Here is a 26,841-nt window from a genome sequence, read left to right as displayed (position 1 = left end):
AACATTCTTATAAAACTGTGGAGGATGAGGAAAATAAATTTGTTGTGATGTTTACGAGTCTGCACGGTTGAGGGCACTGGAGCATTGCATAATGTCATCCCACAAAAGCGGATGGGAAGGGGACCTTGGCCCTTACGCTTTCCCACAAATGCATACATGCACCGAGCCCGATAATGAGAATCCACCTCACCAAATCTTTCAATTCAAGGACTTGCTTAGATTGACTGTAATGCCTAAGTAATCAGCCTGTTCTGACCCACCTTGTCCTCGGCCAGGATTTATAGCACCCAATTACTGATCTCTATTACCCAGTGTGCCAAGGGGATGGAAATCAGACGAGTGGACAGACGGCCAACGCTGTCTGCTGGTCTGGGTGACCAGGTGATGAGAGAGTGGCCTCCATTCCTCTCTTAATACTGCACTGCATAGCCAGAAGAAAATTGCAATGTTCTCTCAAGTGTTGAAACTTTTCCATTGCTTTGGTTTGCTGTAATGAAAGTTATACGTGTGCCTGTGAAATCGCTACATACATTTTATGTTGTCTATCAACAGATTTGACTTTACCGGCACATTTTGTACTTTAGGGGATTTGCAAAAAGAAAATATCAAGGTGAAAGAATTATTTCCAGTTTTTTAGTCTCTGCAGTTTTTTCACATAAATAATTCACTAACCTTAGAAGCCAAAGTCAAATAAAATCCATTCTTTAAATTCAGCAAACCAACATCCTTGTAAGTTATGTGAAGGGCTTTTTTTCATTTGTTTCACTAACTCTGTGTTAGGCTGTTTCTCTCCCACCAAACTTCTTCATTTTTTAAAAATTACCAAACTGACCTTAACCTTAACACGCTGAGGCTCACAAGAGTTTCAGCTGTTTGCTGGAAGACATAGCTACTGTGTTTTGCAGGAGAGATAGAGGAAATTATGTTTTTGCTGTGTTTTTTAATTCATGCCCAGAATTAGGATGGCTTTTTCTTTCTAATTGATTGGATTGAGATGCCAATGAAGCCACGTGTGTCGCACGTGTTTAGTAAAAGTATTAGGGGGAAAGTAGAACTTTATTTTAATGCAAATACACTAAAAAAGAACAAGAAGTAGAGCTGATAAAAGCTGCAGTTGTAGCAATTTTACCCCAGTCATTTAGCATTTATTTGGTGCCATACTGTCAACTCAAAATTACTGCCTTAAGAGCCAGTGCTGATGCATTTGGGTAAGCAAGGCAAGCAGTGCTTGCCCAGTTCAATCTAAAAATGGATGTCAATTGAAACCTGCAGAAGTGAAAATGATCTCCATCTTCTTTCATCTCACACATTGCTCTGTCATTATCGCCTGTTTGACCGACCTTTTGAATTGCTGCCACCTTGAGGCCAGACTCATTTCTGTAAACAAGCTCGACCCTGCTGGAGTTCGATTCCATCAGGATCTGTATGCAGCCACTTTGATGCGGGTGTCTATGGTCTGGAGGTTGTCAAGCTAAGAGGTTGGTCGCTGTGTATTCATGTTTTGTATAAATCTCTGGTCTTTTATGAGAAACCGATGGGAGACTAATTGCTACACAAGCTGCCCCTGGCTCTGCTTTCACTGCTATAAGATCAGTTATGATCTGTGCATTGCAAGGAAACAGAAGTGACATTAATAAGGCAACGAGCCCTGTGCGAATTATCATCTTATCAGTTTTCTCTTACTGGTGGCCAACAAGGAGTTCGAGGCTTGTGTGAGCACTTTTTAATAACTCCTTTAGCACATTAGCAAGGAAAGCCTTGATGAAGGAGGGCCTTGATGAAGGAGGGCGGAACTCAGGCCATATCGGATTTGATAAAAAAAACTTAAGTTTAAAACATTAATATCAGACACTAATGTTTAAAACTTAAGTTTAAAACATTAATATCAGACACTAATGTCTCTGATATTCGTTTTTTGAGAGTTGTTTGACTGAAAGTATTAAGTTAACCAGCTGTTTTGCTAATACACTGGTTTGTACATTCATACTTTTAATTCACTTGTAGATATCGAAAGTTTACCATCTCCCATGTGCTTTATTTTATTATTATATTTGAATATACTTGCATAGGTGTGGGTCAGTGTCTTAACAGGACAGTCCCAATACAACAACACAATTTTATCAGACGGCTAACACTTTTCTGTATTTTTAATTGTGGTGGTTACAATAATAGAGTCTAGGTGCAGTAAGGTGTTTTCATAGTGTGTTATTGCTACATTCAACACAGGAATGTCTGTAAAAAAATCCCTCAGCACTCATCACTGTCGGTTAATAGTAATCATTTGATGATACCTAAAGAAGTAATAATATTTTATCATTCTGCAACCAGGAATGCGTGCAGAAAGATGAAAACGTCAAGGAAAAGCTGCAGAATGCTGTCAGCATATATGAAAGCATGAAAGACAGGCAGCACAAAATCATGAAAAGGTGTTTTAATCTGGTCCAATTTGCCCTGTTAAAGTATTAAAGAAACCTTACCAAATCCTTTCAGGGGCAATAGCTTTTAACTTATTTCATCAGCGTGGAGTCATCCTTGTCTATACAACAACGAGAACATCAAAAGGAATATCAACAGATTTTGTGGAACTTCATGCTGATTTTCACATTTTTATACTCACGGTGTTTTTTGTGGGGATTCAATACGTCGCTACAAGAAAAGGAAAAGGAATCCCCCCTATACCAAATACCTAAAAAATGTAAGATGAGATATTCGGGTGCAAAACAAGCATATTTGTGCAGCACAGCTGTAAAATAATACACGAAAAAGGCAGCGTATGCTTCTCATCGATTAGTCCTCAGCTGAAATATGTGAAGCAACCACAACCACTCGCATTAATGTGTATAACTGCAGATCTCCCGCTGTTCCCCCGTTTTTATTCCGAGAGAGAGAGAGAGGCATTGTTGATCCTTTTTTGACATGCCTGTGTACTTGTTTATCGAGCACAATGAAAGTGGCAAATAGCTGCCTCGCTGACAACATGTGAAAAATGAACTCTGACACTCACAATGAGAAAGAGACTCACAGACAGAAACGGCTGCAACAACAGCAGCCTTGGTTTGTTACGTTGTCTCATAAATTTTCTCTGGGGATAAAGTTTTAGGCTGCATAACAAGTTTGATTAAACGCAGGATGGTTGGAAGCGTGGCCTCGCGGTGAGAAGGCCCCGAGTCTGTGATGCCAGCCTCTGCATCCTGGTAAAGATTCCTCTAATACCGTTCTAACCTAAATTCCCATTTTTATGACATTGTAACATCAAAGGAATACAAATAAATTGGATCGTATGACATACACTCAGCTTTTAAAATATTTAAGTTCAGTTCATGGTTCGTTCACTGACAGCCTTTGAGTCCAATTGCAAAGATCTCGAATTAATGGAGAAAAAAAAAGAACATTTGGGGTATGAAAGGCTCGCGTGACGTATTTGTCAGTTACTTTGAAGAGAGTGGCAGCTCGGAGATAATTTGAGAGGCACAGTAGTGCGAGCTTTAGATAAAGTTAAAAAATATTATTCATCCTTTGAAAATATGCTGCACATACAACGAGTCTGAGGAACTTCAGACTTTTGAACACAAAGTCTTCATCATAAAACTGTCATTCAATTAATGCAGACAATTGCCAAGGAAAACATTTTCTCAGCTTTTTCATATTTCCCATTCATTTTTAGACGAGTCAAAATATATATTTTGTTCAAAGCAATATTTTCCTCTGTGCGAAACAGCGAGTCATGGCCGTGTCACACTGGTTAATTTTGAAGTGGCTTACCTTTATAATTCCGTGCCTTCAACAGGGCGTACCCGAAGCAGTCATTTTTAATTTACAAAATAGGTTTGAAGGAGCAGTGGCTGTGTTTCTGGTCTGAAATGTGAAAATGCTATATTTTGACAAGTGCATTACATAATGTGCTTTTGGAGATCTCCAGTTAACTGGTAAAATAAAGCTCAGTCATCCTCTATGAGAAATAGTTTGTGAAATTACCGGGATTTTTACACTGATTGCTTCCAAAGTCAAAATTTTAGATGAATACAATCAGACTAAACCAATTAAACATGAACATTTGCACTGTGTTCATGAATTTATTGAACAAGTGCAGGCTGGAAAAAAGTTACTTGGAGTCAGTTGTTTCACTTGAGGACATGAGATTCCAGCTTTGGGTTGTAGAGTATCCTCTTCCTGATAAAGTGTGGATTTCTCATGAATTGTTTTCCAACAAAATAAAAAGCTTCAACAGTTTTCTGAAGACCATCAGCTCACAATCAGAAACTATCTACATCCGTCTATCTACTCAGAGTCACATGTGTGCGAGAATCTACTCCAGCTCCAGTAGGTTAATAGGCAGGATACACAGTCTTAAAGAGGACCAACGCAGATAGACAGACAATCACAATCACTCACACCTACACCCAGTTTTTAAATCACCAGTTGACCAAAAGTGCATGTCTTTGGACTGTGGGAGGACCTGGCTTTATCTACAAAGAGGGAAAATTCAGAACTGTTGATACTCTACCTAGGAGTGGGAGTTCTGCAAAGATTGCAACATACAGTCCTGAAAGGGTAATAACAACACACCTACAGAAATCTAAAACTGGGAAAAAGAATCTATGGTGAGGTTTACACCACGAGACAAAGACTCAATAAAAATGAAGTTAAAGGAAGAAAACCATCACAAGTCTCGTGTTTGCAAAAAGACCACCTAGTCGTTCCATAACAACCAGATACAAACATGCACAGGCTTGTTTGGAAGGGGGAAAAAAGACACTGCACACCAACACTAAAACCTCTTCCCAGACGTGGGTTGGAGGGATCATCATCGTGCTGCTTTGATGTCTCAGGCATTAAATGCGTTGAGAGAACAATGAATTCAAAATTGCATGAAGAAAGCCGCGCAGTAATCCATGACTTGAAGCATAGGAGGAGCTGGGGAATTTAGCAAGACAATGATCCAAAACACAGAAGTAAACGAATAAGAGACAAAGTTCTGGTTCAGTAGTGGTCGAGCCAAGAGTCCTGATCTGAACCCAACTGAGAGCCTGTGGTAGGACCTACAGAGGGCTGTTCATTCATTTAAGACATCTAAAAAAAATACAGATCAACTATAACAGCTGTGTAGATGAAATGTGTAAAAATTCTGTGCTAAATTCACGAGATCTGCTTTTTCAGGCTGCACTGTGAGTGATTACTCGCGGTGATTCCAAAGGGTTGACAAACTTTATTTTTTCTGCTAACAGTAGATAACAGTGCGCATCAGGTTACATAAATAAACTCAGAAGAAATACATCAGCTCTAGTGCTCATAAAAGTTCGGATAAAGTCACCGAAACAGATGAAAGCACCTCTTTTGAGTTCGAGGTATACTCAAAGTAGTTAGATGTTACGTGACCTAGACGCGAACTCGCTAACATCTCACATCCTTGAAGCTGAATCTAGTACGCTCTCTCTCCTTCTACCCACCTTCTGCTTTCATGCAGTACATATAAGCTTTGTCATTGACTTCTACAGGCTGTGTAAAACTTTTCCCCCTTTTATTTTCAGTTCTAAAGACATGCATTATCAGTGTGGTTTTGATACGAAGCACGATAGGAAATACAATATGAACAGTAATGTTGCAGTTTACCTAATTCTAAAGTTAAAATAAAATTAATGCGGCTTAAAAATCGGGGCTATTTTGCTTTTCAGCCTCGGGGTATATTTGGACTTAGTCAATATGAAGACAGAAAAACAATGAAGACGTACAAACTGCCCGAGGCAATCTTACTGAAATTCTTAATTTCAGCTGCCGTCTGTTTCCTGTGATATAATGTGATGTTCACACAAAAGCAGGAGTATGTAACATAACAGTAAGGTCCATATGTTAGTGACAGGAAACAACTGTAGCTTTATCTCCATTGACTGGCTGCTCAGGAATCTTCCCTGCCAGATGCTGTGGTCGGTGAAAAAAGTCTTGCTTGGAGGGCTAAACTCGTAAAACCCTTTTTGTAATTCCTTTTATAAACTCGGCACTAAGTTAATGCAGCTTTCTGTGCTTCATTGGTTCCGTCAACAACAACAAAATTCTATACCGAGTCCCGAGGTAAGGTTAATGTTCTGCGACGAGGACGGTACCGGCCGAGGTGGAATAAAGCACAAGACTGAGGACGAGTGACACGACACATGTGCCGTTTTAATAAAGGCAGAAGTCAACGCCATTGTCGCTGCTGTCATGCCCGCTGCACCGAGCAAACGCTACAAGCGACCCCAAAGCAGAATGCCAAGCCAAGCCTGAACACACACATTCAAACTAATTTTACATTACACATCTGAACACACACACACTATCAAACCAACGAGACGGTGCATCAACACTCTCCTGTTCTCTTCATATCAATCTGAAGTCTGCTGATGACTCTTGACGCACCCACTGGGGTAACGGCACCGAAATGACTTCTTCCACTGATTGCATCCAAGACACAGTTTCACATAAACATGCTCGATAGTCAAGTGTGGATTATTTTATTTCTAGAAAGAAATACAAATAAAAACCAATGACGAAACCTACAACAGACGCTTTGATTACGCTGATGTCCCGTTTCTTGAAGAAAATACTTTTTTATTTAATGTTACAAGCAGAAACGGACAAGATCCCTAAAATGATCTGTTCATTATCCGTTCAAATACAGTTTATATACAGCACTGTGCAAAGGTTTTAGGCAGGTGTGGAAAAATGCTGTAAACAAAGAAAGCTTTCAAAAATATAAAAGGTTGTTTATTGGCACCAGATGTTTTCTGCAGCAGGACAACGACCCCGACCGTACAGCCAAAGTCATTAAGAACTGTCTTCAGCATAAAGAAGAACAAGTAGTACTGAAAGTGATGGTACGGCCCCCACAGAGCCCTGATCTCAACATCATCGAGTGTGTCAGGATTACATGACATCCACAGAAGATCTGTGGTTAGTTCTCCAAGATGTCTGGAACAAGCTACCAGCAGAGTTCCTTCAAAAACTGTGTGCAAGTGTACCTAGAAGAAGGCAAAGGGTGGTCACAGCAAACATTTCTTTTGTTCATTCGCTGCATTTTGTTGATTGATGAAAATAAAAGACGAACACTCCCATTTCTGAAAGCATTCTTTGTTTACAGCATTTTCTGACGTGCCTAAAACCGTTGCACACTTCTGTATGTTTAGTTGCCTAAACAATCACCCCCGTAGTGCTTCATTTGTACGGTGGACTTCACGCACCATTCGTTGTCTCAGTGCTTAGCTGCTACACCAGACACGACACCATGAAGTTACAGAATGCCTACTGAAACATTTAAACTTGTTTTCTTGACAGATTTTGCGCTTCTAATGAACTAACGCTTGCGGCTCACGGAGAAATTTAAGCACCGCGCAGCATCGGATTAATTAAACGAAACCCCGGTCTTTTAATTACCTTAAACAGATAGCTTTGTTGCCTAAACCTAATTCCATTTCCCAGTGTCAAAGTCCTGCACTTTGGCCCCATATCTAAGAGAAAAAATTAGAAATACATCTTAAGGGGCTGGAACCAAAAGAGGTGCAGAGCATGCATGTTACATTACTGGTAAATAACCTCTTTGCGTAAGATACCAAAAAACTGCACTTCACTGTTGAACTAAATTATATCCAAATCCGTTTTAATGGGGTAGGAACCCCCCGCAGTCGGCATGTCTAGACACCGTCAGGATTAAAAGGGTAACAAACACGCTCGGTGTTGGAATTTATGTTTTGGTAACAGCAATCCGAAAACAGCATTCCACTTTCAGCCGGACCATGAAGGGAAAAACATTGACGCTAATAATTGAAGCCCATTAGATGTTCTTATAGTGTGTAGTTTGAAAGGAAGCCAACACACCACCAGCTCCTTTTAACAAGCCTTTTTGATAAGGTAGAAGCATCTGTGTTTATGCAGTGTGAGAAATATTATGAATAATTGGGGAGTTGACGGGCTGAATTCCTCCAGCATTAATCGAGCCTCTGAAATCTCTGATATTAGCTTCACATGAATCATTGTTAATTCCCATGAATCCATTACTGTTCCATGTGCAACTAAAAATAGAGTCCTGATAAATCAATGGGGACACTCGAGAGTGAGGACGGGGGGTTGGTGCTGCTTACTTCTGAAGCTTCTCTTTTCAGTACAGCATAATGCCCTTGGCTCTCATCAATGATTATTCTCCATAATTCCCTCATAGATTTCTGTGTTACAACCAACGGTCGCGGCGGTGGGGGGAGGCAACAGACCTTGAACAGAACGTTTTCAGCCCAATCCCTCCCTAAATGCATTCCCCACATTTCGGCTTCGTCAAGGCCATTTGATAGTGCACGAAACATTTTTTCCTCTTTTTTTACAAGCTCTATCCTTGACTTGAATATTTCTGTAATGACAGCAACCCATTTCTTGTTTATGCCAACAATGACAGGAGGTTTTCGCCAATTTTCCTCCATCTATCTTGAGAGGAAGCCTAATCCATTTGAAATAGCGTGGCGATCTTCTGCACTGATTGCATTTGTCACAGCTCAGCAAGTGCGCTACCTTGTGTGGAGAGTGTGCCCCCCGGACCTGCCCTCTTCTCTTCTGCACTGAAAGCCAACGCAGGCAATGGGCATCGCATGGCCTCACTCATGCACCGGGCGCAAGGGCAGACAGGTTCATCTGCACACAATCACAACGGACGGCCGCATCCCATTCCAATTGCATTTCCGCTCACGGGGGAAAGATCCCGTGGTGCATATTACTGTGGCTGAGACAAATTTAGCTGAAATGGAAAGGGAGATGGAAAAAGCTCACCTCTTACACTAATCTGGGCAAACGACACAGCGCGGGCTTCCTACAACAACACCACCGACACCACGGAAAAATGGCTTTTAGATGGCAGAGCTGGCCCGTCTATGACAGAAGACAGTGAATTAATTAAGATAATAAATTGCACGTGTCATATTTGTCATCTTTTCAATCTTCACGTAATGAGGAAAAACGCGCGCACAAGAGTGTTCCTCAGTAAAAAGTTGTCTCGGATAAATGCGGACACCTTAAAAGGGAAATGCTCAACATTAGAAACTGAGCGATACTCAATGCTGACTGATATTTAATATATGTCATGTATACATTCATGCGTTCCGCTCCTGTGTGGGCACAAACAGACAGACATGAATGCAAATGAGGTTGAGAAGAAGGAATGAGAGCGCGAGACGGAGCGGGACACTCAGAAGTCTGCATATCTGATAGCAAAGCGGCCTGATTAGAATTTTGTCATGCCACAATTTACAAATTAAAATGAATTAGATCTTCCATGCCCTGACCTCCATTAAAAACACTTCATTGTTGATGAGCCATGATAGCATCTGCTATTGATTGGATAAGCATCAGTATGGCCAATCCCGTCCCTTCGCGAGGAGGTCATCCAAAGCAATTTAGGCATATTGAGAGATTGATCAGGGCTCCGGAGCTGCCACTTGGGCCCACTCAAAGCATAAAAAATCTAAGGTGTAGCGCAGCCACTCCCTGCTACTCTGCGCACGGAGAGTCTCAAATCTAAATGCTAATGGTTTCTTTTAGAGCCTGGCTGCCCTTTAACCACTACAGTCAGACGTGAAGGATGGCTCTCAGTGTTTCGACAGCTCAGTCTTGTTTTGACCCCTCCCCGGCCTCCTCCCTCCCCCCAAACACTTCCAATAGCAAGAAGCCATTCTCTGGAATCAGCACTGAAAAGGAGGAAAATAACTGTGCAACAGTAATACAACAGGCTCTGTTTGAAGCATTACCAGCCTACCTGGTAGCAGCCTGATTCTGCCTCAGCCATAGTGGACTGTGGCAGAAAATGACCCTTAACACAGCTACTGTTGTGAAACATATTTTTGTGTGTGTGTGATTAAAAAATATTCAGACTACCTTTTGGCATTTTGTGTTAATATTAAACTGAACTGCTAAAAAATGCTGAAAATACAAATGTCATACAAAACTTTATTTAGAAAAAAGGCTGAAAAGAACAGAGCCATTAATTATTAACCACAAACTGTAGGAAGTTTCAACTTTACACTGATTATTTTCTTTGTCTCCAGAACGTCGAGTCTTCTGATTACATAGGATGAAGGTTAAGATTAGAGCTGGGGTCATCGCCGACGATGACTTAGACCAGCGGTCCCCGACCTTTTTTGCGACACGACCAGTTTGTCCAACAATATTTCACAGACTGACCAAAAAAAGAAGATTTATTCATGACACACGGGAAAAGACCTGAGGAAACAGAGTTAAAAATGATAAAAAGGATTAAAAAAATAACGCTAAAAACTGATAAAAACTCTGAAAACCATCAATTTCACACCCGAGCCTCAACTCACGGCCCGGCACCAAACGACTCACACACCTGTGGCCCGGTGGCCGCTGACTTAGACCTCGGGTGGTTAAGAGAAGTGAACGTCACCTAATCTGAAAATCACGTGCTGTTTGTTGCAGTCACTAGCTTTTTTTCCTCTTCATTTTAACCCAGACATGCTAACCGTGACTTTACAACCATAAGAAACTCCAAATGACACTGACAACTTCATATTTACTGAAATCCAGTAGGAGTGGTTTCGTAAATTGCATTTCAGGGCAGTCACGTCCCCGGCAGCTGGAAAAGTTGCATCGACAGCCGATGAATGTTCATTGCATGTCGCAGGAAATTCAGAGCAATGAAAACGAAATGCACAAACGTCGGCAACTGCAGAGATCGGTTTGCATTTACGATCTCGCTTTCTCCTTTAACCTCTATTAGAACTGGTCCTCCTAACTATGCAGTAACTAATGGAATTGCATTAAAGCTTGGTGTGCTGGAGTATCATGCTGTACATATGTCTGCTGTGGCTGAATTCACAACAATGTGGGATTCACCATGGTAACAGAAATCAGAAGGCAAAGGTCATGCAAAGCGTTGGTAGTGGTGTCGCTTGGCAAGGGCGGGGCGGGGGCGGAAAAACCTCCACATGGGCCTTTTTCCATATACTGAGCACGCTCATCATCTCCTGTCCTCCAGCAGTTCCCTGCAAGGTTAGTAAGAGTCAATAAGACTTCCGCAAAGGTTAAGGAGACCTATAAGAGAGATATCAGGCAAACCGTGACCTCTCTGGATCCAGAAGAAGCACAAATAGAGTGGCATAACTGTCTTCGTTCATTTTCCATCCGAAAGTGAATCAAAGAAACGCGCTTCGTTGTTTTTTTTTTTGGTACAATTGCTTCATGAATTCACTATGAGCCATCTATACACTTTGACACAGAGCACTTTATGAATACAAAACCTGAAAAATGGGTCATCATCTGGCACTTTTTCTTCCAAGAACAATTTTTATTTGTAGATCCACATTTGAGGAACTCTAGATTTCTTTTCAGATTGTACAATTTCCCTTATCATCATCCCCGGTTTTATTGGTTACTCTATCAGGTACAGGAAGACAGTTCTGTCTTCAGAACTCCCACTGATTCATTTTTAATTTACTAAGAGTGGAAGAGCAGTAGCAGCGTACCTTAAATTCGCAGTGTTTTATGTATGGCAATCACAATAATGGGGAACGATGAGGAGATGGGAACAATAAATAGTTTGTCTGCTATAGAAACCACTCCCGCGGGGTACTTAAAGCAGCAGCAGGCAGAAAGTGGGAAAGAGAAAAAAGGCAAATGTCTGTGTTATAAGCTGCTCTCTCCATATATGCACACAATTCATATATTCTAAAAAGCCACGGTCCTCTATTAAACCACTGCATCTTTATACTGCTGTATGCAACTCATCTAATCTCTAATCTGGAAAAAACTGGGACAAGAAAAACTCAGATCACAGACCCAAGAGAAGGACCACCTGAATGTTTGTGTGTATGGTCCAAGTACCTCTGGTTTTGCTTTCAATGCTGAGAATAAGACAAGAATTGAATCAGGTTTGAGGCTGAACTTGCAAAATGTCTTCTGGACTAGAAAGACGTACTCAAATAATGATATTCGACTGTGAGTTAGTCGTCAGCATGAAGGTTCTTGAGTTGAATCCACTGGCTGGCTGTATGAACCCTTCATGGGTTCTCTCCAGGTACATTTCCTCCCTAACAAGCCTAACAGACATGCATGATAGGTTAATTAACTGTGGGTGTAAATGTAAAGTAAAAGTTGTTCCTTTTGAAACATGTTGGTTTCAGTACTAAGGCACTTTCACGGAAAAGCTACGTTCTCGTTTCTGGTTTGTGTTTCACTTGTTTCACAGAACGAGTGAAACCTGGAGTGAACCCGGACACACACAGAAAGGCCCCGGACAATTCTTGGTGGTTAGCAAGAATGCTAACCACCATGTGACCATGCTGCCCAGTAAATATTTCCACGGTTAAGAAAAAAACAAAATCACAACAGATGTTGTCAAGCAACCCTTGAAAAAGGAGATCATCATTGCAAAGATCTGCAATCAAGAGATGCCTTCATGAATGGAGATGCAGAGGTTTACAACTTCCTGCTGTTGTTTACACCAGAAACAACATAAAGAGTCACAGCGCACAATCATAGCAAAGAAATCTGGCAGATGAAATAAAGATGATCTTGAATCAGAATAATGAAGGTAGGTAAAAATCACGGAGGAGGGAAACGGCTCACAATCTGAAGCATGCCACATTATCTGTCCAACATGGTGGAGGTAGTGTTATGGCATGGACACGTATGGACATGTACGGCTGCCAGTGGGAACCAGGACACTAGTTTTTACTGATCATGTGACAGCGGGCAGAACCCTTTCAGCCAGGACGTTTTTCGCCCTGCAAAAGGCAAAAGCAAATCAAGAGTTTCAAAGCAAATAAATGGAATATTTTACAATGACAAAGTCAGTCACTGGATTTCAAACCAACACAGCATGCTTTACAGTTATTAATACAAAACTGAATGCAGAAAGACCCACAAACGAGCAGCAACTGAAGGTGATGTCAGAGCAACTCAAGCAAGGAAACTGCAATCGGTCAGTCAGACACTATGAAGGACTTTCATCAAAGTATTAAAAACAACCCATATATTTGAAATCACGTTAGTCTGTCCAGTTAATTTTGAGCCTGGAGACGGTGCACAAGAATAATTCTTAAACAGTAAACACAACATTTCTGTAAAGGCCCTGAATTAAAGCTGAAAGTCTTCACTTTGATTGTCTGATTTAAAATCCACCGTGGTTTCGGACAGAGACAAAAACGTCCAGCGCATTATGGACCTAAGTGTACATGTGTATGTTTGGTCAGACACCAGCTCCGACTGGCTCGTGTTTTCCTTTCAGTTACGGGAACTGTGGCTTCATTATTGCCTCTCTGTCCTACGGGCTGCTGTTTCCTCAAGTGAGCATAAGAGGCTTAAGGGTAGAGGCGCATTGTCAGTTAGGGAATAAAAGTTCTGTCTATTAAATCTGATTAGCACACTAGTGGTGCCCAACTGTGTTGGATCGTGGCTCATCTTGGCTGATCAATGCCTTCACTCGAACAACCATCGGGTACAAAAAGGTTTGTACACAGCTCACGTTGTGCCCAGTTTCTTTGAAAGTGAAAATGTCAATATATCGAAAATATAACGTGCAAAACTGGCTTCAGGAACTGTCAGCTGTGCAAAGCAAAGCTTCTCTCAGTAACAACCTCTTACAGGTTTCTCACAGATTACACGTGTACTTCAGCTGCTGGGACGCTGGATGTAATCCAGGGAAACTTCTTGAGTAGAAAAGCCTTTTGGTCTTCGTATCTCTGTGATGGAATTATGTGTACCAAAATTAGAGTGCAAATTTGAATCAAACCTCTAAGCGAGATCTGTGGGTTCTTGGCAGTGAAGGGGGAACACAACAGGATTCTCGCACATATGCCACGCACATCCGTGAGAAGCTCAGCAGGCTGCCAACACCAAAGTGTTCATCACTCTCTTCCCACTCCTTTTCATAACACAGAGCAGATAAAACCCCACAGTACCGGAATGAGCCCGACCAATCGGTATCGAGCATCAAAAAGTAAATGTTCAAGGAGAATGAAATGCCCCCATTGATTGGCCGCAGCGCCGGTTCCAATCGATACCTGAGAGATAAGCAGCCGCCAGCCGCTGACATTGGTGATGTATAACTCCCGTGGCTGAACGGCAACTGATGACTTTTTGCCGTCTTGGTCAACGCTCACCGGAGCAGCTCAGGCCGGGAGGCCAAAGGCAGACCCGGAGCGGCCGGCCGCCATCTAGATCGAGCTCCCGTTCGTCAAAATGGCCCCGAGCCATCAGCCGTGAAACCGAACTAGACTTAATCCATGCTAGTCAACCCCTACAATACGACCCCTTCTCTTTTGATTTGGAGAAATCCCACTAGTAAATCAGCTGGGGTTCAATCGTTGGAAGGTAAGAGTAAAGCGTAACACAGCAACAAGGATAAATTACCTGCAAAGGAACCAGTGTTATCGCTCTGTTTGTTTTTCAAAAGACAATAATGAAATAAATAAATGAAAAAATGGTTTGGAGAAAATGAAATGATGGCGTGGCGGTGTTTTGTGAAATTGTGCTGTCAAACGTTTCTCCTTTCTAATTTCCTGGAGCGCAGATGATGGAGCATGTGTGCTGACAGCTGAATCAGATAAAAAAAAAAATGGGGAGAAAGACTTCTCTTTTTCCACCTCACGAGCGTTTCTATGTCACATTTATAAATATAATAACAATTAGTCTGGGGCAAATGACAATTGACAGATACCGCGGACTTGTGTGCGCTGTAATTTTTTCCAATGTGGCCATTTGTTTAAGTGTCAGACTGACAGGCGCGGTTGGAAATATGAAATACGGAGACTGACGCAGCAAAGGGAGAAACCGTATCTATTCTGTTTATTTACCAGCACGGTGTTATTTAAATGGGGCTCATTTATATTTTATGAAAGCAGGTGGAAGCTCTCAGAGGTATTAAAATTAGAATTACGGTATAAGCCCAAAATGTGCTCGCTCATTCATGATACAGTAACTTTTAATACGGCCGCCGCCACCGTCTTTATAAACGTACAAAGGTCTTGGAGCAGCCGGTCCTGCGTGCATGCGAGTGCACATTTGATGGGACCGTCCCAGCACAACTGTCACTTCGCTCCCCTGTTACAGGTGCTCCACACAGGGGAGCTGGCAGCTCTGACGGACGCCTCCTCCTAGGGATTTATGGGAAATGACAGCTCCCGCAAAATAAAACTGAAGCGGTCGGGGAAGGGAAGACAACGGAAGTTCCAAACCGTGAGTGCACAGGGCTGACACTAGCTGAAATGTATTTCCTCCGCTCTGCCTGGCAGTTTGGTTGGAAATGTGCTATTCATACTTTTAGGCCCGCAGACAGAGCGAGAGCGAGCGAGCGAGCGAGAGGGGGCCCCACCCTTAATCTACTTCCTCTGTTTGGGGTAATGGTCTACGAGGTCTTTCTGCCGGGGAAAATCACATTTCTTACATGGCTGCCTCTTGATGAATTATTTCACATTTCACTTACTTACCTTTTCAAAAGTTAATCTACATCAATAATGTTAAAGGAAAATTTCACAGCTACAAATGAACTGCTCCCCTTATTTAAACTCAAAAGGTGTGGACCGTTTGGCTGCTTAAAAAGTCCATTTCAAACTTCATCATTTAACCGTTTGCCAGCATATCTGAATGCACACGGGCCAGCCCGGCGTTCTGATTTTCTACATATTTAAATATGGACCATCTTTAATTGAGCAGAAACTGCTGTGGAGAACAGTGCTGAACTAATACTGAGGCTGAAATATCATTACGCTGATGGAAGCCGGGCTTCTGTGGCTTTTATTGGCAGCTAGCGAGCTAAATGTGTGGTTCGATTCAGAGGCGGCCATAGCTGCAGAGGCACAGTAATCGACTTTGGGACAAAATGGTGTGGAAAATGACGTGTAGGCTTTCGCCTAAAGGCAAGCCGATGCAGGCAGAAATCTATCACTCAGGTGCACACCGGCATTGGCATTTTCACAAATGTGATTTAGTCGACGATACCGTAGAGCTGATGTGCTGGACCAGTGCTTTCGGTGAAAGGATCGGCTGCTTGAGCTGCAGAAAATGTCCGCGCGTTTGATTCGGTTTGAACCCTGCCGTGTTCAGATAAAACAATGTTTTACATATGAATCCCTGCAGCGTATCGGAGCATATTTAGGTCAAACTACCCTGAACCTTGCGAGCATTAGACCGAATTTTAAATCTCTAACCTCATTCGAGTCATTTCTTTGCCAAGCCTGTTGAAAATCAGCCCTTTGTTTTTGAGATCAACACGAGATTCACTGCTGTTCCACACTACTGTGCTGTGAGTATTTTTGGCTCAGTGCTGCCAAAGTTTGGACACAGCCATTTATAATTCTCTCACAAGGCAAGCAGCTCGCTTCTTTTTTCCAAACACACTCCATGGGATACAGACCGGTCCACGCTGTCGTGTGGTTTGCTCGCAGAATCGCATTATTTCCAAGCAGCAGCAGCTTTAGCGAGCACCAAAGCCAAAAGGGCCTTGACCAGTAAACCGAGCGTTAATCGTCACAATAAGACACAATTAAACAACGATTATGTAAAAGACCTTTTTGCTTTGGGAGTGTCTCAACTATTACATCAGCGTCTAAACCTCAGATTCAGAGTGTCTCTCTCCCAGTAGCATGCCTGGAGGCGCAACAGTCACACCCACACATGCACGCACACACATATACACTCGCCGAAGCACAGTGCAGATCAAGTGTGCCTGGAGAGCTCTATAGAGAAGCCAGTTTTACTCATTAGACTGCATGTGCACCGCTCTCCAAAAAAACCCTCACTCTAATCACTGTCACCAGACCTCGGCTGAAAAACAGATAATTAATGTTGGGCCCTGCCTCAATCGGCTTCCACGCTAAGCAGCTCTGTGTACATATGTGTGCGCATGTGTGTGGGTGTCTGCATGTTTGTCTATTTGGAGTCTGTCGATGTAGGAGGCCCCCCGGGGACCGCGGATGCTCAAGCCATCCACAACAACGATTTCTCTCAGGCTCGCATTAGCTCTCAGAAGAACAATTGCACACCAGATAATGCACGAATTTACAGAAGAAGAAAAACCCCTTCCACTGCGCAGCCAGAGCCGTTCGCCGCCCGTGTTTCACGCCGTCTCCGTCTTCGACGATTCTGTAACGTCTCGCCCTTTTTTTGCCCTTTTAGCTCCCCTTCGCCCATTTATTACATGGAATGGACTTCTTAATTGTATGCTTTGCAGAGCAGATTTATTTATGTTCTTTTTCCCTTCCTAAAGGCAATTATTAATATCATAAATATTTGATGATACTTTGCGTGACCCTGCAGAGAATGACAGAGAGAGGTACTGAAGGTTAATGCTGGGGGTGCAGACTGATTAAATGGCGACCGAATGGCAAAAGCCCATGCAGAGCTGCTATAAACTTTCTAATGAAATGGACTAAATAAACACTGTTTGCAGCACAATTTAGCTACGGGACTTTAATAAGGTAATTTACAAAAACACATTTTTTTCCTCTCTTGCCCCCAGTGATATCTACACATAAAAATACTTTTGGTTTTACTCGCTCGGGTTTTGAGATATCCGTCTTTGAAATTGCTGCCTCAAACCAGAAACGGTGAAGGGGAATCGAATTTCAGGTGTTGTGCTCGCAGCATTCAAAAATCACATTTAACAAAAACCCAAAACTCAACAGCAATAAGTCTCTCTGGAAGAACCAAGTTTGGATAATCAAGAGACCTCTGATAGTCTTTAGGTTCACCAACTAATTTGTGCATTCACAGAAAATTAATTAGAATCTCTTTTACCTAAGTAAGGCGGCAAACATCCACCTGTTTCGTATTTAAATGTACATGTTTTTTGAAACTTGGCATAATTACTAGCCTCTACTAGGTCAAAGAAGACTTTAAAAAAAGAAAAAAATCACTCCTAAAACAAATGTACATTTTTTTTTTTTATCTCTGAACCAGGGTTAGGTTTAGTGATGCACGCAAACCGTTTTATTGGTTGATGGTTCCTGGCTCTACCTAGACTGAATGTCAAAACATCATTGGGTTGCGTGACTGGGTGAATGAGGCTTACTGTAAGAAAGTGCTATAAAAGTATAGTCCATTTATCTTAAATATAATAGAACTAAAGCGAACTACACGACCAAAACTACTTAAATAATCAGCAATGATGAATCTTTCTACAAATTATGACCTGATTATTCAAAAAAAATTGGTTACTCAATCCTTTCTGTGGATGGTTTCATGTAGGAACTTCTGTCAGCCGAAAGCAGCTAGCTAAGGTTACAGCTGAGCTCAGGAGGGAGCCATTCATGTTTGCATCCTGTCACGAGCAAGACTTACAGCTAGAGGCACGCTTGCTCTAGGATGTGATAAGTTCATGCAGGTAACTCAAAAAGGTAACTTTTTTTCTTCTTGAGTTACCAGAGCAGGATTTGTGGACAGCTTTGAGGCCAGTCTAGTCTGTAAGCCTGACGTCATTAGCCGTTTCCAGGTCCAAACTCCGTCTCCTTCAGGTCCTAAAGTCAAACGAACACTGCGGCATCACTGAGAGTTACAAACTGTCTAAATTCTTTCATCTGTAATAAAATTATCCGCGTGGCTACTCTACCAGGTATAACAATTAAGTTTAACATCCAGGCATCCATGAAAACAGAATTTATGAAGTTTAACGGAGTCTGAAGTTAGCAGGGAGTTAGCTCGCTAGTTTCCACCTAAACATGATATAGCATGTTCTGACTGAGAGATTTCTGAAAAATTCAAACGTACAGCTCTGCTATCATGTCCAACATAAATGAAGACAGAAAAATAAACAGCAGTGACGTTTGTAGGTTTACTGAAGTTGGACTAGCTGGTATATAATGATGTGCTACGTGGTGGCTAGCTAACAGCTATGTTAGCATAATATAAACAGTGAAGCTGGAGGATGAACGCTAACTTTTTTCCACTCGATAAAAGTTAACGTGAGGGTTCCCGATGGTTAGGGACAAATGCAATCACATGGCAGGATGCTGTAAACGGACCAAACTTCAGTCAGGAGAACAACTGAGATTATTCATCCACAATATGAGGTTAATCATTAATATACTGCTGCATGGGATGTAGCTACATCATAAGGTTTTGAAAACTGAGCTTTAAAATTAACAGTGGTAATAAAAACAGAGGGAGACTGACAGTGATCACTGACTGATTTTGGGGGCTTGTTCAGATTAAATAGAACAAGATACAAAACATGTCAAAAACACAACAACCTCAAACACAGAGTAGTTTGGACCGGAAAGCAGGGTTTATATGTCATTACTTAAAAACCGGATATCCCCAAACTTGGGCAACTCTCAATTTAGATGGATAAATAACACAATTGGCCAGAGGAAAAACACATAAATGATGTTACTCCATGCTTTTTCTATTATTTATTAATGTGACTAACTCCCAGAGGTTTGAAACCCATTTCCAGAGGTCCTCCTGTCGCCAAGAACCCCTTACAAATAAGGCTTTCTAATATGCCGCCAGTTTAGCTGCCTCGGTCTGAACTTCTGTGAGGACTGGCTCAAGCATTTCTCTGTCATCACCAGCTCCTTCACTGCCTACAGTAAGCACAACCAAGCAACAGCAGGAAGGTTTGCTGCAGGAGCAAGAGCAGTGATACCAAGCTCATTGTTTCTATTGGAGTAGCATACACAATATGCTTGCTTTAACCTCCTGAGACCTGAGCTGTTGTTTGGGATGCATTTTTAATTCCTTATAGCTATTCTGGGCTATTTGAACAGGAAGAATTTACAGCCCAACACAATATTGTCACCATTGTGTAACAAAGTTTAAACACTTTACTGAGGTCAAGAAAAGCCAGAATGTAATGCCTCCACACGAGGACATCATTTTATATTTATGTGTTTTGTTTTTTACATGAAGTATTTTGGGGACCACTTGGCTATAGATTCCTGGAACTTCCTTTACGACACTCAGTTGCTGTAAGTTGGCTATTTAAGGTTCTACATGTAATTATTAAGCAGTGCAAACAAAATTCGACTTTATTGATCTCGGCTGGAGGCAGATACTGTAAAATCCAGATAAAACAACTGTATACAGGAGGGGAAAATGCATTTTGATGCCCAAGCTGCTTTCATAGCTTAGAAACTGTTAAACGTTTTATTGCACGTATGCTCGTGTTTCTTTAAAAACCTTGTGACTTCAGCGGCACTTTGCCCTGCCATTACAATCTTTCTCACAAAGGTTTTTAAAACCAAGCTATCCTTGCCAGGCTCACTCCTCAAATCAATTCTGCTTTTTTGGCTTTTCATGAAGAGATACAAAAAAAAAAATCTCTTCAATATTTGCCACACATGTCCTTCATCGCTGAATTGTGGTATTCAGGACGTTCTGAATAGCCACTGTACTCCATTGTCTAAGAATGCCAGCGAAAGCCAACAGCCGCACAACGCACCAATTACAGCGTCAACTCTCACGAGCAGCGCCGCATGCGTGTCGAGACTGGAAAACATACGATGGGCTTGCAATTGTAATCAGAACTGTTTAAATAGTAACAAGTGTGCAAATTAGTCGTTCTGTTGCTCATTATTCAAGACGTGCAATCACTAGTTCCCAACATCCCAAAGTCTGGGAGAGATTTGAAACAACCAAAACACACAAACATGCAAACAAATGAAATAACAGGAGCTCAAACCCTCGATTCAGTCGATATAATTTAATCAGCAAAATGTGTGATTAAAATATTTAATGAGCTCCAGCATATGACATTTATTGACTTACCAAATGTCTCTTTCTTTATACATTCAGACATGGCTGAACACCTACACAAAATGATTTCAAGCTGACATATATAATTTGACCTTGTCAGAAGCTGATCTCCTTCCCCCCACATTTCCTCGTGCGTGCTGTGTAATTGAGCCTTCAGGGAGAGTGGAAACCCTATCGGCCCTCGCTTTGTACGGATCTGTATGGATGATCAGGACTGGTTACCAACTATCAAATCAATAAGTGCAGATACACAAGCAGATAGTGATGAATATGGGTTGACGGCAATTTATCTCGCCTTCACGAGCGGTTTATTAACTGCGGAGATCACAGACTTACGTTAACAGAACCTCTGGGGTAAATTCTTAGCAGTGAAAGATATATGTAATTAAATATGTTTCCTAGCATAAAAGGCTATTAACTTCCCTTCGCTATATTTCTCCACAATGAAACATACAATATAGGAAAAGATACATTTAAATTGGTCAGTGACCAACTCAGAAGCAGACAGGCGTTCTGCATTTAAATTGCATAAATTTCCTATGAAAGCCACTGGCAAATCCAAAATGAAAGTTCCATTAATTCACAGAGTTTAAATTACTTTTTTGTGATGTAGCTTTTGTAGTCTTTCTTTGCTGCAAATGTCATAGCTTTGATGATGGTTATAGGTGGTCGGTTTTATTTTTAGGCCATGAAATCAGGAATTAATCTGAGGCAAAACCGGAGGAGGAGAGGCCTGTCTTGTTTATCTTGATTTGTGTGTCTTTGTGCGTTAAGCCACACGGGTTCAGTAAATTCGCCAAGGCCAGACGGAGGCGGACGTCAGTCTCAGGCTGATCGTTCACTTTTGCTGACACATCAGCGACCAGAGGCTCGTCGGGTCTCGAGAGCTGCCGATGTCTCGCTGCACGCTTCTAACAATCGGAATCAATCCCACCTTCAGACTCAGTGACTTGGAAAATGCAGAAAAAACAGCACCTATAGCAGCTAAACCAGAAAAGCCCGAGAATTATAAAACAGCAGCAGAGTGAAGTCCAAACAACTAAAACGTGGGGTAATATAAATTCAATTTTAAGCATAAATGGGTGCTGTGGTGCATGTGATCCACGTTAAACCACATCATAAAAATGCAAATGCTTTCATTCTCACTCCAGGAGTTTACAGTCCAGCAACAAATCTAATATATTGTGGGATGTTTAACATATAGATCTTTTCATTTCCCACATTCGAAGCAAGCGAGGCACCGCACAATATCCTGGGCTTCACAAATGTAATATAACCCGGATTGCAATGGGCCAGTGTGATGCAGCTGTGGCATTAGGGCCAATGGGAGCTCTTTAAATGAGAGAGTGGCTGTAAACACCACGTCTACTTTCTCCTCTCGCCGGCATTACTAGCGAAGCTGATGACAAGTGCCGAGCAGCCCTCTAGTGCCTTTAATACAGCGAGAGCATTCTCCAGGGGAAATGCAATCTGTGTCCTCTGTACAGATCCACTGTCTGCACTTCCCCACATGTGAGCTGCTATCATATTATACTCCCCGCTCTCGAAATGGGAGAAGGAAATAGGAAATCGGCTCGGCCAGAGATGAACCAGGAACATAATCAAAAAATAGTGTGGCGCAAACGGCGCAGATCAGCCCGGCACGCAGACCTCCCCTGGCTGAGCGCTAAACAATAAGCAGCGGGGACTGCTCGGGATTCTTACGCCGCTGAGAAGAAAGTACGCCCCTTTTTTCACCCCTCGGGCATCTATTGGCTTATAGCAGCTTATATATTTAAGATGGGAGACGGGAACAGGGATACTTCCCTCATGTGGCGATCCCGCACGCTTTTATTGCCAATGAAAACAGCAGAAGTGCACAGACAAAAGAATCTGTGTGTGAAACATGATTTAGCTGACCTTCCTCATTACTGGGGTCCCTTTAGTTTTGCTTCCCCCCCTCACATCTGAGCTGAACAAAAAGACATAAAAATGCAGGGTTGACTTTTTGGGAAAAGTATGCAAAATCTCAAAGTATGAATGACACTTTTGTTGGATTGTTTTTGTTTGAGCTGTGCAAAGACAGGACAAAGCCTAATCTAAACAGCCGACATCAAGAAACACACTGCACGCCTTACGAAAGGAAAAAAAGGAAAACACAATCTGCACTTTTTTCTTTTTTCGCCTGCCTGCCTGAAAAAGACAAAGACACTTGAGCTGTGCATGGATGGCGAGTATGCTGTTGGATCAGTGTGTGGAGTAAAGTCTCAGTGTGGGTACGAAGTAAATGTGCCAAACACGTGTGTGTGTGTGCATTTGTGCGTGAGAGACAAAGTGTGTGTGACAGCGTTAAGCCTGAGTGAGAAGTGAAAGGACTGCTGTACTCACAGTTGTGCTCTTGTTTCCCTGTGGTCTGTCGGCGTGTCAGAGTTTCATCCTTTCAGCATCTCTCCCTGGGCTGGGCTTCCTCTTCCTCTTCTGACCAAAAGGTGTGAGGTGGTGGTGGAGGAGGAGGAGGAGGGGATGCACGGATTGAGCACAGAGGAATGAGAGAGAGAGAGGAAGACGAGGAGGAGGGAGTGCGAGTGAGCGAGTCAGAGAAAGAGAGAGAGCACGCTTTGGATGAAGGGAGGGCGAGAGGCAGCTTGCGATTGGCCTGTCAGTCCGGGAGAGGGTGCATGGGTCTCAGTGGTGTCAGGGCGGCGAGCTGCCTGCACCCCAGTCGCTCTGCCGACGTCTCCGATTTAAACACCTCGAGAGGCGGTTGTATGGTTCCTGCGGCACACAACACACAAGCTCGCTGGCTGGCTCACGACTCACACACTCTGCATCCACATCAGAGAGAGGGAGGGAGAGAGGAAGGAGGAGGGAGGGTTGATAGAGTGAGGCAGACAAATTCAGAGGGCCGATGACAGCTTCAAGCTGAAGCTTCTCCTTGGCTCCTCATCAATGACAGGTACTGAGGAACAAGAGACAGAGGGAGGCTTCCCCCCTCCCATTCACGCAGTTCTACACACGCACACACGTATTCATGTACACACACACAAATCACTCCTCCATATCCAACCACCGTCACCCTCCCTCCCCATCTCAATTACCATAGCCGCGACAGATGTATTGGGCTTGTCAGCTCTCAAGCATGGCTGTGGAGGAGATGTGGGCTAACTTATCTCATCTAATTTAACCGAGCTGTAATCAGACAGCACTATGGAGCTCATTTATGGTCCGACTGTTTTGGAGGTGGTGGGGTGGGAAAGCAGCAGTAGATGTGGGAAGCTCGTGGCATGGAGACAGACGCAGACAAACTGCAATTAGCTCAGCCTAGGTCAGAGAGCTGCATCCGTGAGGTACAGACCGAAGTCGTTTGTACTGGGAGCCGAACTTGGAAAATGAAAAGAAAAAAACATTGTTAAAGTCCAGAAAAAAAATGCAGAAAAACAGAAAACAAAAAATTGCAAACTAGTTACAGTGATTTAACTGTGACACATGATGCTGTCGATGTAATTTGGGTAATTTTAGCGAGCCAACACCCTGAAAGATTTCAAAAATGCCGTTCTGTCTGAACAAGAGGCACTGGTAAGGATATTAAGCCTGACGTTTCTGCAGTGGACGCCCAGCTCTGCAGCTTAATGTCAAGCGCCGGAATTTTTTTTTTTTTCTTCTCCTCATTAACCGTCGTGCCCGGTCAACAGCAGACCGACTCCAATCGGCTCCACACAGAGTCCCATGAATCCCATCTCCGTCCTCTTCACTCCACCAAATTCAATTAAAAAGAGAAATTGGCAATTAGATCACTGTTATGATCCTGTAACAATGATCTAATCTGTAATTCATTGGCTGGTGTTCCCCTGGGGTGGGGTGGGGGAGGTTGGGTTGATGTAGTGGCTCCTTGGCATTCACCTCGGCTCGGGCGGCGCACGAGGCCGCGGGTGGAGCGGTGGGACCGAAGGCCTCGACGGTGCCACCGCCGGGGCCTCGGCTTGCCCGCGGCAAGAACACGACCTGTGACGTGCGCTCGTTTGTTTTGTTGTCGTAGGCGTGCAGGTTGCAGGTGTAATGTATGCAAACACGCGTGGGGACTCGCACAGATTTACAGCTGATGTGCAAAAGGCAGAAATGTGCACAAACGTGGGCTCCTCACGGGAGGAGCCGTAATTGAATTAAGTCAATTCCATTTGGCTAATGAAGGGGAGGCGAGTAGCTTGCCCTTTCGGATGCTTCAGGCTAACAATCACATTGAGACACGGGGGGATGTGGCTGGAGCAGGGTGGGGTCACAACATGTAGACTGGAACCAGTGTCTTGTCGCCACCTTTGTAACTGGAGTCGTGCTACTGGAGCCCCACCGCATGTGGACTGTCTGGAGCCCTCAGCATCACTCCTCTGACCCAACCGGGCAGTCGTGTTTGTGTCGTCGTAATTTAAAAAGCCCTGTTTCCTGGCAACATTTAACACATTACAGGCTGTTTTATCCTATCATCCATCTCGTGGCGCTTATATTTAGTCTAAGGATAAATGCAGTGTCCTTTATGACAGACACGCACACCTACACAGACACAGAGCCAGTGGCAACAGGAAAGCAAACTGACTATCATATATAGGAGTGTGTGGGCTTGCGGCACACACGCTAACGCGCACACACAGACGCACAAACACGCGCAGGAACAGTGTGATTGCTCTGCTTCGCTCGTTTAGCACTTCTAAGGCAGAGATCCCCAGAGGCCACCCATCACATCCAGTTACTGTGGCACACAGACACGACAGAGCCCCACCTGCCTGCTCTCACCTCAATCTGTAGGAGGCAGGAGGCTCTGGCACCATGTCGCTCCCTTTCTCACTTACTCACACACACACACACACACCAAAGATCAAAGATGTGGTCACAGAGGCACCCACACAGATATCTCGTATCAAAGATCAAGAGGACTTCCCGATCTGCAGACTTTAACAGACTTGCCATCACACACGTTAGCTCGCTACAAAACCTCTCCTCATCTTAAATCACAAAGCTGCACGCTTAAAATGCATGTGGTAACCCGCCGCGGCGTCGCCATACTTCACACGGGACGTGGGAAGAAGCCTAAGAATCGTCAGGTAGTCACCCCGCGAGAGCAGAGAGGATATTGTCATTTTCAACATAGCACCAATTTTAACAAATTTAATGTCATTACCCAGAATGAGTGGAATGTGTTGGCTGCAGAGCGCCAGTGAGAATAACAGATGGAATAAATGGGAATTGCTACCTTTTTTTTTTTTTTAAGAAGAAGAAGACTAATGAGACAGAGCTGCTTTCACTGTTGAGTCATGCTGATGGCATCAGGTGCTGAGATAAAGATGTAATAGCCTGCTCAGGGGTGCTTCCCTAACACGTGCAAAAACAGAAGTGGGAAGCAGATAGCTGGTGTGGGACTATGTTGTTCGGGGTGAAAGCGGGGATATGAGAGGGTATACGAGATGGAGGTCTGGCCGGTGATTAGTTAGTTCCCTGCTGGTTGAGCCTGACATGTCACAGGTTGACATGGGATGCAATTATAGAAGGGAAGTTTCCCAGCCCCTCAGGCATGTGCCAGCCATGCTGTCAACGCTGGCTGATGTGTCGGCTCTTGGCACCGCCAAGGGTGTCACAGGCTCTTATGTGTGCTCAAAACTGCTACACTCCCATGAAAATTGGCCTTAGCTTTCCCCCAATGCATTGGATGATGACTCTGTGTGTGTGTGTGTGCATATGGCTGTGCACACACGCTCAGCTACCTTTGTTTGAGTATTAGTTAAACCCTTCTCCACTCCCAGCCTTCTCTCAGTCTCGCTCTTTCTTATTTCCTCTGAAGCTACAAGGTAAAGCCACAACACTTGTGATTCTGCTGGCTTCTCATGCTGTTCCCACATCTTCTCTTTTCCCCCCGTATCAGTCTGCATATGACTCTGCCAGCAGTGCGAGTAAGCTCTATAAGACCCAAGGCAAATTACCTCAGCGGGACACTGCGCTTCTGTTCCCCTCGCTTCCTCTTCCTCTTCCTCATCGTCCTCTCTTTTCCCCCCTTCTCTGCATGTCACAAATCAAAGTGTGCACCTCAGCTCTGGCTGCACGTTGTGGGAGTGCAGCTTAAAATGAATTCAATGTCCTCCACTGGCAGATTCATGC

The 26,841-nt window shown here is 43.2% G+C and overlaps 1 protein-coding gene across 3 annotated transcripts in view; it reads right to left on the bottom strand.

The window, feature by feature from the left end:
- The window catches only part of LOC102308260 (RNA binding protein fox-1 homolog 3), a 436,461-nt gene extending 412,858 nt beyond the window's left edge, over positions 1-23,603 (bottom strand). For all 3 annotated transcript variants that reach the window (XM_014334179.2, XM_014334182.2, XM_042221529.1), the window contains exon 1: positions 23,089-23,603. The gene's annotated coding sequence lies outside the window, so the exon portion shown is untranslated. The remainder of the gene's footprint in view (positions 1-23,088) is intronic.
- Between the last annotated feature and the right edge of the window lie 3,238 nt (positions 23,604-26,841).

This window comes from Haplochromis burtoni, unplaced genomic scaffold (assembly GCF_018398535.1).
Source record: "Haplochromis burtoni strain Fernald_Lab_line unplaced genomic scaffold, NCSU_Asbu1 Contig_68, whole genome shotgun sequence".
In the NCBI taxonomy this organism is placed as follows: Eukaryota; Metazoa; Chordata; class Actinopteri; order Cichliformes; family Cichlidae; genus Haplochromis; species Haplochromis burtoni.
Note: the sequence above shows the minus strand (reverse complement) of the source record. Positions and strands in the feature narration are given on the sequence as shown.